Below are 14,462 nucleotides of genomic sequence, written 5' to 3'. Positions count from 1 at the left end.
CTCTTAGTTTTCAAACCACTCACCTAGGACTCAAGCCCTGCCTCTGAATCTCAAGCTACTGTGGCCTGCAGCACCTATTTTTGGTACCAACACATAGATATCAAGACCTCAGGAGGCAGACTTATCCAATCTTGGTGGCCGAGCATGCTCAGTAGAAAGGAGTTTATTTTTAAGTGTGGAATTGGACTGTTGAGCATGCTCTAAAGAGACCAACTGAGCATGTGCAAGAGTCGGTTACAGCTCTCTTCTCTTTTGCCATTGCCAAGGGGCCAGCAGCCAAAATGAAGTTCAATCCCTTTGTGACTTATGACGAAGCAAGAACCGTAAAAGGCATTTCAATGCACCTTCCAACATTTGTGGAAAGATTATGTCTTCCCCTTTTTCCAAAGGCCTGAGACAGAAGTGCAATGTTCGATCCATGCCCATTCGAAAAGATGATGAAGTTCAGGTTGTGCAGGGACACTATAAAGATCAGCAAATTGGCCAAGTAGTCCAGGTTTACAGGAAGAGATATGTCATCTATCTTGAACGGGTGCAGTGGGAAAAGGCTAATGGCACAACTGTCCATGTGGGCATTTACCCCAGCAAGGTGGTTATCCCTAGGCTAAAACTGGACAAAGACGGAAAAGGATCCTTGAATGGAAAGACAAATCTCACCAAGCAGGAAAGGAAAAGGGCAAATACAAGGAAGAAACAATTGAGAGGACGCAAGAATAAGATAATCTTACATACGACTGCTAAGAGGAAAAAAAATAAAGACTAGGTTACATAACCAGGAACCACCCTTTTAGTTAAATATTCATTAGATAACATGCATATGCATAAATAGACAACAGTATAAAAGCTGAATCCAGGGAGCAGGTGGGGCTGCTGCTCAGTCCCCTGGAGCCAGCCCACACTTGGCGTGAGGGGTGCATTTTTTATTTTTTGTATCAAACCTGCCTTTGGCAGTTTGTGCTCACTCTCGAGGAAGCCCGGATGTTGTTGGTTAAGTGTGTATTTCTCACTTTTGTATTAAATTTGCTGTGGTTGCCACTCAGTCTCTGGCGCTAGGCCACACCTTCCCTGTGAAGTCTGTATTTCTTATGTTCTCTATTAAACCTGTTTTTACTTTTTTGTGTGACTTTGCTGTTGAATTCTTTCCTGTGGCAGGGTCAAGAACCTGGTAGAGGATGGGGTGGGTTAGGGCCGGCTTTGGGGCCTCCCCAGAGCCTCTCCTCTGGCATCGTCTTCACTTCTCTAAAAATCCTCTGTGCTCCACCTGTGCTTTCCTCGCGCTCCCTTTACTCCTGGAAACCACTGATCTTTACACTGTCTCTGTACTTTTGCTTTTTCCAGAATGTCGTACAGTTCGAATTATACAATATATAGCCTTTTCAGACTGGCTTCTTTCACCTATTAATATGCATTTAAGTTTCCTATATGTCTTTTCATGGTTTGATAGCTCATTTCTTTTCACTGCTGAATGATATTCATTGTCTGGATGTAGTACCGTTTATTAATCCATTCACCTATGAAGGGCATCTTGGCTGATTCCAAGTTTTGGCAATTATGAATAAAGCTGCTATAAACATTCATGTGCTGTTTTTTGTATGAATGTAAGTTTTCAACTTCCTTGGGTAAATACCAAGAGGCATGATTGCTTGATTGTATGATAGGGGTATGTTTAGTTTTGTAAGAAATTGCCAAACTGTCCTCCAAAGTGGCTGTACCATTTTGCATTTCCACCAAGAATGAATGAGATTTCCTGTTATTCTAAATCCTCACTAGAATTTGTTGTTATCAGTGTTCTGGATTTTGGCCATTCTAATAGCTGTGCAGTGGTATCTCATTGTTGTTTTAATTTACATTTCCCAGATGACATGTAATGTGGAGCATCAATTCATATGTTCATTTTCCATCTGTATCTTCTTTGGTGAGGTGTCTGTTAAGGTCTTTGGCCCATGTTTTTAATTGGGTTGTTTGTGTTCTTATTGTTGAATTTCAAGAGTTCTTTGTACATTTTGGATAACCATCCTTTATCTGATATGAATTTTTGCAAATAATTTCTCCTGGTCTGTGGCTTGTCTTTTCATTTTCTTGATTGTTTTGTTTTCTTTCGTTTTGTTTTTTAATGTCAATTGTCAAATAGGGTCAAAACAGTATTTAAAAATATTGAACTTAATATTAAAATAATTTTATTCCTTTAGTTTGTCAGAAATTAAATTAATCAGTTCTAAAGCATCAGAAAGCATTTAATAGAAGAAATTTTCATGGAAGGGTAACAGGCAAGTAGCCTATCATGGGTTGGCATCTGAGCAGGCCCACAATCCCATCAGCAGTTCACTGGTATGATGTGATCCTAATGTAAAGTAGTCAGAGATGATGCCAGAGCTTTGGTTGTTAAACACAGTATTCTTAAACAGGACTGACAACTTAGAGACAAGCTTATGTCCTCAGCTTTGTATGCCATGGCTTAAAAGAAAGAGCAAAGGGTTGAATTAATTAATATGTCAGCTCTTATTAAGGTAGTTCAAACCTCTCAAATAGTGATGGTTTTAGGAGATATGTTTTGCTTCTTGGGAATCTATATTTTGTTAAGCACAAAATGAATTACAGTAAATGATCCCCACTCTGCCTTTTAAAAAACTATTATCTGTTTGGAGGGCAAATTTAATTCCTAAGTTCAAAGGTAAGATCATCCTATTAGTTAACTAAATCAATATTAACCATTTTAAAATGGGGGTAATATATATTTTTTGAAAAATTTTGAAATAATTGAAATGTTAATATCAAATTGCTCTTTTATGTTAAACAGGCTAAAGCTAAATATAATAATTTGAGACTGATTTTAGATTCTTCTGGAAGAAAATAACTTTGATGCCAATGATGATAATGATACTGATATTGATAATGATGTTGATGATAACAATGAGCAATAATAAAGAGCTTACTAAGTGCCAGAATACTGTACATGGATTAGGTCAGTGATCCTCTCAGGAGCCCTTAGGGGAAGGTCCTGTTATTCCCAATTTACAGATGAGAAAACTGAGGCACAGAGCCACTAAGCAGTTTGGTTTAGGTGAGGCAGTTTGTGTAGATGAGCAAGGTCTTGACCCCAAGTAGTCTAACTTCAGCTTCTGTTATTTGACCCATTATGATCCCTCTTAATGGTAACTTTATCTCAGAACTGCTAAACTCTTCTGCTGTTGGAAGTTTTGAATGAAAATGAGAAGAGGGACAAAACATTCCTTTCTCTGATGTATCCTACTGCAGAGACTCTGAAAACAAATATTAAACAAGACACTACTAATGCAAGCTTGAGGTGTTTTTTGCCCCCCCCCCCTTCAAGTAAAAAGCTCCACCCTAATTCTCTACTAGGCAGGGATTCTGGTAGAATTCAGAACAGATATATTTAAATGAAATAATTGAAAATTTAGAGCTGACTCTTTATCTCTGTGGTACACTGTGAACTGTGAACTGAAACGCAAAAGCATGCTGAGAAGAATTTACAAATAACTTTTCCTCCGGAAAAAAAAGGGAAAAAATGCAAATGGTTGCAGGATCCTAAATGTAACATTACCATTCCCAAACGTGGCTTTGGGCTGCTCTTCTGTACACTGTTAACCTGAGCTTATTAATTGGTTTTTTGTTATTTTTGTTGTCGTTGTTCCTAGGGAGATGAGGGTGCAGTGCGGTGTAGGGGGTAAGACTGCTTTTAGTCTGAACAGGATGGGCAGCCCAGTTCCACCACTTACAACTGTATGACTTGAGCAAGCTGCGGTCACTTCTCTATTCTTCGCTAGCCTCATGTGCAAAACGGAGATTTCAGTTTTGACTACAACCATGCATTGTTGTGAAGATTAAATAAAGTTCGAAAAACAAAGCAAGACACATAATAAGCGTTCAGTAGGTGTTGGCAATGCTATCATCCTCTGACCTTAAAACAATGGATTGTTAGTATCTGCAAACAAGAACCCAGGATGTTATTTATTTATTAATAAATCTTAACTTTTGGAGACAATGAAAATGTATCTTTTATATTTCCAGACTTTTAAAGAAAGCATTATTGGTATAATAAAATACAGTGGAAGATGATTTAAATTTAACTATTTTAGTTTGTAATTAAAAATCCCTCACAGGTTATATTGACCACAGCAGGGTAAAGACAGACTGTTTTCCAGACACTAGCCTGGAGGCTATTGCTGAGTTGTACCCATGATTGCAGGCTCTGCACTAACTCTCCATGACTGCTTTGTGTCAAAGCAAAAGAGTAATTGACATGCTAGTTAACAAAGGCTGAAAAATGACCTTGATTTTCACTTTGTCCCTGACTCAGCAGGATAGTTAATTCTGCTATCCTTTACCTGTTTGAATAAAGCCTATAAAAAACTACTTTAAAACAAAACCCACCGTATCCTCATGGGTTTATCCTGAGCAAATAGCTCAAATGTTTATATTAGTCTTTTTTAGTGTTCTAATTTTGTTTATTGATATGATATGAACAAATATGACCATAATTTCTCAGGTTGTTTGCTTCTATTCTAAATAAAGTGCTGTATACATATGCATAACTCATAATGTTTATACTTTTTTGGTAAAATGAACATAAACTCAAAAGTCATTATTCTGATATACATTATTCTGTCTGTACCAAGATATCTAAAATTCTATGACCTGAGATTTTAGTCCTAAAATAGATGTTGCTTGTTTTTTTAATGCCCTTAATGATTTACTCATTCATCTATTTTCTTCCATGACCAAAAGTCAGTATTTCATGACACTCTTCTCATTGGTTTATGCCATGAAGCAGAATTCTTAGAAGTAGTTACAATAGAATTTTTCTTGTCTGAGATTTACAAAGCTGAGAACTCATTATCTTAATCCACATTAGCTAACCAAATTTAGCATAAATATTTATATATTTGATTTCTTCAGTGTCATCTTATGTCTTTCTGGTCACTGGGTGCTGCTGCTTAAGTCTGCAGTTAATGAATTTGTGCTTGGAATTCTTGCCTGGGCAGAAGCTTTGTTGTTATATAAGGTCCTGGTAGAAAATCCATTTTACCAGTAGTGGATATTTAATCATGTGGTATTAAACAATATTATCACCACTGCATATGATGTGAAATAGAAACTAACTTGAAAACAATCATGTTCTTTCTTAATATACTATTAAATTTTGACTCAAAGTTGTTTAAAATTTTCAGCTAAATTTTTGTCATAGCATTAATTATCAACTCTACCAGAGTAATTTTTCATCCTTGCTTGAATAGCAAAATAAATAGAGCACTAAATATAATACATTTAACATTTGTAAAGGACCTTAACAACCAAACACTTAAAAAAGGGGTTTGAGTGGATAGTTACTAGGCCTATGCTGTTAGCATTCATAGAAATATCACACATCATTTAGACCAAGAGAAGCAAATGCAAAGAGGTAGAATACCCAACAGGCGTTGTAAATAGCAGGTAAGTATGAAGCAATAGTCCCTACTAAATGGTAAGGTAGAAACTATGGCCAACAGGAGAGTCCATGCCCCTTCCGAAGGGGCATCTTCTATCCAGTTCTAGTTAATTGTTGCCTCACAGAAATGCCCGCTCAGTATGGCCAGATCATCTAAATTTTTGACAGAAGACAGGAATCTTATTTTGTGTAAAATAACTTACATTTTAAAAATTGGCAATTAATTACAAACTAGAGCACCATAAGTGTTGAACGAAAGAAAGATAAACTACATAAAGATATCTATGGGCCTGATTAAGTTTATAAGATGTCAGTTTGGGATCTTTCTGAAAATAACATGATATTATTACACATGAGGTTATTGATGCCCAAGGAAATTTAGTAACTCACCCAAAGTAATAAAATTACATCATGGTAATACCATCTCTGCTCATATGACTTCATTATACTTATCCTATCATTTTTGATATTTTTAGTTAGATTATAGTGAACCTGAATTAAATAATTTTGTATGTATATGTGTTGCACACTGTGCCGGTTAAGTGCCTTTATATACGTTGTGCTGAATTCCTGTACATTACCTCATTTAATTCTCCCAATCAGCATCTTTGTACTAGGAAGGAAACCTGAAAACCAGATCCTCGTATATTGTGAAAAAATAATGACTAAAGAAGAGTATTAAGAACAAAGTAAGGAACTTGATAGGTTTAAAGCCTGGGATTGGCTTATTAATTAATATTCTCTATAGGTGAATATTAATATTCTCTTTTAGGTTGGCATATTTTTCATGCATGAATTAATTCAATTCTTACTGAAAAGCAGAATTTGGTAATTATCATAGAATTAACCTACAGAAGGTTACTGCTTCCTGTTATTCAAACTGTCTTATGTCCATTGTCTGATTCGCTTTGATGTCTAAGGGTTAACCAAGCTGAGGCAGTTATAGTGTCTTTTCCTTCTTCTGTAAGAACAGGTCACCCTTAGATGCTCCATTCACATGTTTCTGTCCTCCTGGCCTCCCTACTGAAGGCTCCATCATCTCTCTACATCTCTAGTAAATGCTTTATGTGTACTTTTTTATCATTTAGACAGTCTCCCAAATTTTCAGAATTTCTATTGTGTATTTTCTCAGCTCATCAAAATATACACTCCATTATTTTTCGATCAGTTCATTTTGAAACTAATCAAAGAAAAAATGGGAAAAGAAATTCTATTTAAAATAAAACAACAATATACAATGATCGATGCAATAAAGGCAGAAGTCAATATAAAATTCCACTTCGCTGTTGATACAGCTATGGAAATATTAATACATGTTCATTCTGCTAAATCCTAATACATAAATAGGCTTTATTTCCTAGAGTATGAATAGAATGTGAACAAAAATACTAATTTTGCAGTCACAACCTCATATTATAGGACTATACCTCATATTATAGGACTATACCTCATATTATAGGACTATACCTCATAATTTACTTTGAAAACCACAAAATTTACTCTATGATATATAATTTACAGGTACCTGAGAAACACTCATGATATTGCCAGAGAATTGGTCAAAATAATGTTTATGGTCTTCTCTCTCATTATAGAATCATTTGCTATTCATAAAACATTATGACTCATAACAACTTCATCTGGTATTCAAAGATGTCATCTGGTCCTCCATAGGTGTTCATGGACACTTAAAATAAATTGTTTCTTTTCTCTCTTTGATGATAATTTAATGCAAAACACATTTCCATTAACAATGCATCTACCAATCCACTTGGTATATGGGGACAGATACCATTCTATGGCATCTGGATTATCAAGGTAAAAGAGTCATCTGACTTCATGAAATTATAATCTGGAGATACGGATGAGAGAAAGCCTATGGAAACCTACGTACCATTATAATTCAGATTCATTTAAAATGATATGCTCTACCCATCAAGAAAATTGTTCTACATTTTCAAACAAGACACAACAAGAACACACAAGCAGAGAATTGAGTTAAGATTCCAAAAAACAGGTAGCTAAAATACCATTTTAACAAAGCCGTTAAATCTTTGGATCCCAAGGGGCAAACCAGTAAGGCATGTTTATTTTTCTGTCACAATTGTTGTGCCTCATTCACCCAAATGCCAGAACTGTAAATTGGCAGGCTTGAGCTAAATTTTTTGGTTTTTAAAACTTTACCAAGCACTTTCATAAAGAAAACTTTTCTTACATCATCCATATCATGCATCATAGAAGACTGTATACCTATATTTTCATCTGTTAGAGATGAAGGCCTTCACCTGTGAAATGAGAATGTGGACTAGACAGTTGCATGGTTTCCATCACTTCTGCTTGTTTGGGGATGATTTTAGCTTCCACCCACAGTAAGTACTTTTCCTTAACTTATCCTTATTTGCTTCCTAACTTTATTTATTTGTGCATATTTCTTCTTCTTCAGACAATAAGCTTCATTACAGTCAGTGAGAACATTCTGTAAGTATTTACATTGCCTGCTTAGGCTGTGGCATTGTAGTTGAAGCTCCCCAGAGGCTTGAAGACCAAATGGGACAAAATATTCTAAAATATCAAATTTTAAGATTAATGAGGAAACTAGAATTCATAATAGTAATATTTTATTTTAATAATATATCTAAGATTTAAACCCTAATGATTTCTAAGATAGAGAAAGGTGGAAGCCTAATTTGCTTCAGTGCTCCAGGCTCACATCTGTTCTCAGATTTCTACTCTGTAGTTTGACATAGGCTGGAGAGTTTGAAATAGTCTATTTCTATACTTAAGCTTAAAACATAGTTGTATGTATTGTTTTCCAAAGTTAAGGTATAAATATAAATAATAGTTGTTAGAAATATATCAGGAAATTATTTATAACCTTGTGAATGCACCTAGAAAATGTAATGAAGATTCAAGATAATTCTCATTATTTCAAAAGCAAAAGCTAGTATCTGTAGGAATCTTTGGTGGCATTTTATTACATTCGGTAAAATAGAAATCTAACTTTTACATTTTACAAAAAAGCATAATTTAAATTTATTTGCAACTAATGTCAAGACAATAAAATATTTACATAGAGTTCTTAGCTATTTGCATGGCCTACCAATTCTATCTCTTTATATTGTTGAGAAACTCTCTCACATATGCATAAGGAAACCTGTATTGTATAAGGACACTACCTTGAACATAATCCTTAATAATAAACAATTTAAATTCTCATCATGAGGTAAATATATAAATAAAACTTAGTACAAGAACAATCAAACAGTATACAGCAGATACAAGTAATCAACATAATCTACATAAAAGAGAAATCTCTAAATGTAATATTGAGTGAAAAAAATGTGAGATGATGAAGCTGGAAGCAATCTGTATAATGCGAACATGCAAACACATAAAATAATAGTGAAATTATTTATAGGTACACCCATATACACACACACGTATAATATAATATGTGTATTTACATAATGTATATGTAAAATATATATGAGTATAATACTTAAAAATGGATTTGAAGGTTTAAAATTACACTCAAGATCAGGAGTTTTTGTAAAAAGAGAAGATTTGGATTTAGGGTGGTAATAAAGGGAGACTTTAAATATATCTATTCCTATGTATCTATATATTTAGTTAAAAAGACTAGAAACAAGTATACAAATATAATAATAGTTAATTCTTGATCACAGGAAAATTTGTTTATGAGTTTCCTTTTATTTTTTTATAATTTAAAATATATATAGTTTTTAGAAACTTTAGAGTAATGCTATTACTTCTACGCAACTTTTTTAGGGGGGAGGCAATTAGAATTAAAAAAGAAGAAAATCACCAGCACTAAAAAGAACCAACCATGGGTTAGTGACATCTTGAACCTAGGGCCATGAAAATATCTAAGTATCAACTTACCTCCAGACCAACTTCTTTAATGTAAGTTGTGGCTTTATTTAGAAGAGGTGGTAGACTCAGATATTGTAATGCATTTTCTGCAATTCGATAAATCCCTAAATATTTATAAAAGGTAAAATCGTGTTAGTGTCAGGAAAAATTGTTTTAAATGGCATAGCAGTCAGGAGTCTGAGCTCTCATTCAAGCTATGTTTTTATCCCCCTATACTAGAAAATAGGAACAAGCATTGATGATCTCTAAAGGAGTCTTTCCAACCTGTGTGATTATGCTTTCCTGTAACTCAGTAGCGGTCATGGTAGATCCTGTTTCACCCACATCCACATTTCGGGGTTTCCCTACAAATTTCCCTAAAATTCAGTGGAAAGTAGAGTAGATGAAATCTAACATATTCCGAGTACTATTGTAAACCTAACATTTTATATGTTATTTATTTGGTTCTTAAAACAATCCTAAAATGTAAATACTGGTTTTTCTATTTTTTGCAATAAATAACTGGGTCTTGTGGAAATAAGCCATGTCTAACTCCCAAGCTTATTACACATAAAAGTGCTTTTAGAGCTCAATTCAAAAAGCTGGTCACTGGAATTCAGAGTAATTTAAATATGATTTAGGGTTGTCTTCTTACCTTTTCTGATTTACAAAACAGTGGTGACATATTTAAGGACAAAGCAGGTGTTCACTGAAGGGGATAGTAGTATTTTTTAAAAAGTACCTTCAGGTGATTCTGATAAATAACCCACCTCTCCCCCCCCAACACCCAATTGAGAATCTCTCTTTTAGAGAAAAAGGTCAGAAGCATGGCTTTTTGAACACATTATCATCATCTAGTGACTCTGGAAATAGGTAAATGATAAGGTGACCGAGCAAATGGGAGACCTTCCAGTTCACTGAAAGCTGATGGCTATTTTGCATACAGTTGCACACTATTTGACCAAGCCAAGGGAGCAGTTGATGTCATAAGTATTGTCTTCTTGGGTACCAAACCACACACATGCCTATTCCTCCTGTTGGGCATAATTGAAGCTCATTTGATGGGCAAAATGGGGAATAGTTCAATAAACCTTCCAGGACTCATCTCTACAATTAACTTTAAAGACAACTTTACATGGAGAAAGATTGTTGAGTTTTGGAACAAGAAAAGTATTTAAGAAAGGAAAATAAATTGTAATTTAACCATATCTTTGAAAGGGGGTTATGTGGGAAGTTTTGAGTTTGACTTCAACATACATTTCTTACAAACATATTATAAAACTTTACAAGTGATCATCTTAACTAACAGTATAAAAGAAATACATATGGTTATATTGAGCAATTTAAATATTTATCTAAATAAAAAAGATTGAATAGACCTGCATTCTAAATCCATTCACCCTTATTGAATCATGTCATGAGTTTCCCAATTTTATGTGATTTTGCTTTCTTTTATTCTTCTTTTTATTTTTTACTTGAAAAGATGTGCTTATTAAAAGTAGCTCTTTATACTAAAAACATATCTATGTCTTGGCCAATTCCCAATCCAATTAAATCAGGATCCCTGGGGCTGCAGACCAGGCAGTTGGGCTTTACAAATCACCCCAGGTGCAGCCATTTCCAATACGCAGCAAACATTGAGAACCACTGATATATTTATCATTGCACTGACCATTTGAGACTGTCTGTCTTACTAGAGTTTACAGTGCTGCTGTTCTCTTCACAAGTATCTCTAAACAACTGAATATGTTTTATCGCAAAGATAAAGACTAACTAAACCTTTCTGAGCGCAATTAATTACACCTAGATCAATTAGAGTAAACTTGAGGTGAATGAATCCCAGAGAAGAGATTCTACTTATTCTTTGATCTCTCTTCTCATAGCTAATTTTATCAGTGAAATATTTTAACATGTTGTTTAATGAGTGAACATTTTTCAACTGAAGCCAGCCAGTATTTCTGACATAAGAAGACACTGTTGCCTCCTATAATTTCATATTTGATTATTAGTAGTTGTGTGAAACATCTTTCGAATACACTGTTTTAAGTGACCTGCCAGTACTACATAAAATGCACAATGTATTATCTTTCCAAAATAAGTTTAACCTCATTCCATAGGAAAATAAATATACATACAAAATATGTTGGGTGTACTATTATTAGGTTAAAATTTCCTGTTTGTGTAGCATTATTCCAAACATAATTGGCAACTGAAATATATGTTAATTTTATATATTGTTACAATTATTATTATAAATTTTGTCAAAAAATTAAAAAAGGTAGATAACTGACATATTAATACTATACTTCCAGATATACATATGTTGTAGGTACACACACCCAAAAAACATATATTAGTTCAATTCGGTGTAAATTAAAAAAAAAAAAAAACTATTGAAAAGAAGCTATAATAGAATCACATTTCTGAGACAGAGAGTGAAGGCATGGAGTGAACATACTAAATAATATACATCAAAATATTAGCAAGGTAGAGATATTTGAAGAATCATTTTTTGAATGTGTATTGCTTCTCTGTGATTTCTAGTCACATGATATTCTCTTTCTTATACTTGGTATCTTGCTGAAATGTCACTTTCTTAGAGAAACCTTTCTGGCCACTTTATCCAAAAGATTAACCCACCTGCCTTTCTGTATCCTTTGGCCTTGCATTATATTCTTTCTTGGCCTTAATGCTATTTGCAAGTAAAATATTTATTTGTCTTTTGGCTTTTCTCGTGTATATCTCCTCCAACAGAGTTGAAGTTCTGAGACAGAGATTTCCTGTTCATCCACAAAAACTGACACATAGTTTGAGTTCAATACAGTTTTGTGAAATTAATAAATAAGTAAATAGATAAGCCAATGATCTGATCATCACATCCTGAGCACAGGTGCTGAAGGTCAGCTCTGTGCCCCATGAATATGTATAATCAATAAAAATTTAAGAAGAAGAATAAATTGTATGACAAATAACACTTTATATTGGTAAAAAGAAATCTTGGCAGTGTGACAGAAGAACTAGCAGACCAATTCCCAATTCTTCATAGAAAAATAGAGCAAAACCACATATCTCAGGCTTGTGAATGAGGTGTGGCCTTGTGACTAGGCACAGTCATAATGTGTACCACTTCCAACCTGGCTGAAAGAAACCTCCAAGGGCTGGACATTTAACTCAGTTGGTTAGAGTGCAGCCTTATAACACCAAGGTCAATGATTCAGGTCCCCTAGACAAAAAAGAAAAAAAAGAAAAGAAAAAAGAAACCCCCAAATGCATTCTCGACACTCTTTGCCCTTATGTCAAGTTGTAAATTCCCAGAGCAACCTTGGGAGATGCATGTTGAGTTATCAGAATCTCATCTACCTGTGTACAGGATTCACTGTGTAGAATAGAGCATACCACTACCTCAGGCTTCTTTGGACTATTTACTTAATTGTGAAGAATCTTCTATTGTTTTTGAACAATTGTACTTTTTTCAGTCTAGTGTTACAAAATTGGACTAATGAAGTCAGTATCAAAATTGTCCAAATTTCTACCTGAGGTGATAAATGCCACACACAGTATTCCTGGGTGTCACAAAAATGTGAAGAAGGTACCTATGATTTTAGCATAGAGTGTGAATATTATTCTGTATCACTATTTTTTTGCAAATATGAGCCTTCTCCTAATCTGTTCAAATTGGAACAGCTCATATGCTTAAATTTAGAGCTGTTCTATTTGATTTGCATGGGATGGAGGTGGGGAGGCCCCAATATCTGGATTGGGTTTGGGGGAGGAGCCTTTTGGTTGACCAAAAATGAGGAGGAAACCTGGAAACCTAACCACTCCCAATAAAAACTTTCCATCAATTTTCCCAACTTTATCTCTGTACATCACATACACCTTCTGAAGTACCTTTGGTCTTTTAGTATTTTGGTGGCAAGTTGGTCATATCTTTAAGGATGCTTAAGTTATAGCTTCCTCTGATCTGCTAACTCAGTGATCACCACTCCATTTCCTTTCCAGTTTCAAAAAAAAAAAACCTATTTAAATTGCTCATCTGTTCACATCTATTCTGTCATTTCCTTCGTCTTTTTGAGTTTGTATCTCTTTTAATCCTTTATTGCTAATGTCATTTACTGAAATTTCAGGAGAAAAAGATAATCACACATTATTAACCTTCCATGGCTAATTAGAAGTTACTTTGCCAACTTTAAATATACACAAGGATCTTCCGTCCTAAAGCAAACCAAAACAACTTGAAAAACTAAAACCTCACAGGATACTATACCCCTCTCGTGATACTGCTGGATTTCTCTCCTTCCTCTTAGAGCAGGAGTTCTCAAATGGGGGCAATTTTGTTCCCCAGGGAGACATTTAGCAATGTTTGGAGACATTTTTAGTTGTCACAACTGGGGAATGCTATTAGCATCTAGTGAGTAGAGACCAGGGATGCTGCTAAACTTTCTACAATGCATAGGACAGTCATGCAAACCCCAACAAAGTGATTATCTGGCCCAAAATGCCACTAGTGCTAGGGTGATAAACCTTGCTTTAGATTCAACCTTCTCAAAGAATAGGAGGCACTTCTTCATCTTTCATTCAAATCTCAAGCCAGGGTAATCTGGATTTTTCCTTCCTTCTCTGCTCTTCTTCAAATGCTTTAATCTTAGCCATTAGTTCCTAGGTGTTAGGAATTGCTCAGGAGGATGGAACAGGCAGAGATTTGGGCTCGTGCTAAAAACAATATTAAATCTAACAAACAAAATCAACCTGATGGACTTTCCCCTATCCCTACCATATCACAGCCACAAGCCAGTCTAATTCTATCAGGAGCTCACAATCCAAAAGGCACCATGGCAAAATATATAGGCCTGGTTTCCCACTTTATGAAAACCTCCCTCCCTAATGAGAAGGCAATTCAGTTATGAAAGTTCATTTTCTCATAACTTAGTCTGGAGAACTCACAAAGGTCAATTTCCAGGGAAAGGAGAAATAACTAGTTTTACATGGTTTGCTTTTACCAGGTAAAGGATGATAGGACATCCTGACGGAGACACTTGTCTAATTCTACATGTCTATGAACTGAGATCTTTTTGTAGTATGAGCTGTGGGAACTGTAACTTTCCATCAGTCACTGCCTAGTTGTCAATTTTACAGGGACCCT

The 14,462-nt window shown here is 34.8% G+C and overlaps 1 pseudogene; it reads left to right on the top strand.

Annotated features, from left to right (window-relative positions):
• Nucleotides 1-281: 281 nt before the first annotated feature.
• LOC134365057 (large ribosomal subunit protein uL24-like) lies at nucleotides 282-717 on the top strand (annotated as a pseudogene).
• The last annotated feature ends 13,745 nt before the right edge of the window (nucleotides 718-14,462 follow it).

The sequence above is a fragment of the Cynocephalus volans genome, chromosome 16, assembly GCF_027409185.1.
Source record: "Cynocephalus volans isolate mCynVol1 chromosome 16, mCynVol1.pri, whole genome shotgun sequence".
Classification (NCBI taxonomy): domain Eukaryota; kingdom Metazoa; phylum Chordata; class Mammalia; order Dermoptera; family Cynocephalidae; genus Cynocephalus; species Cynocephalus volans.
The sequence above is the reverse complement of the archived record's forward strand: the minus strand, read 5'-3'. Positions and strand labels throughout refer to the sequence as shown.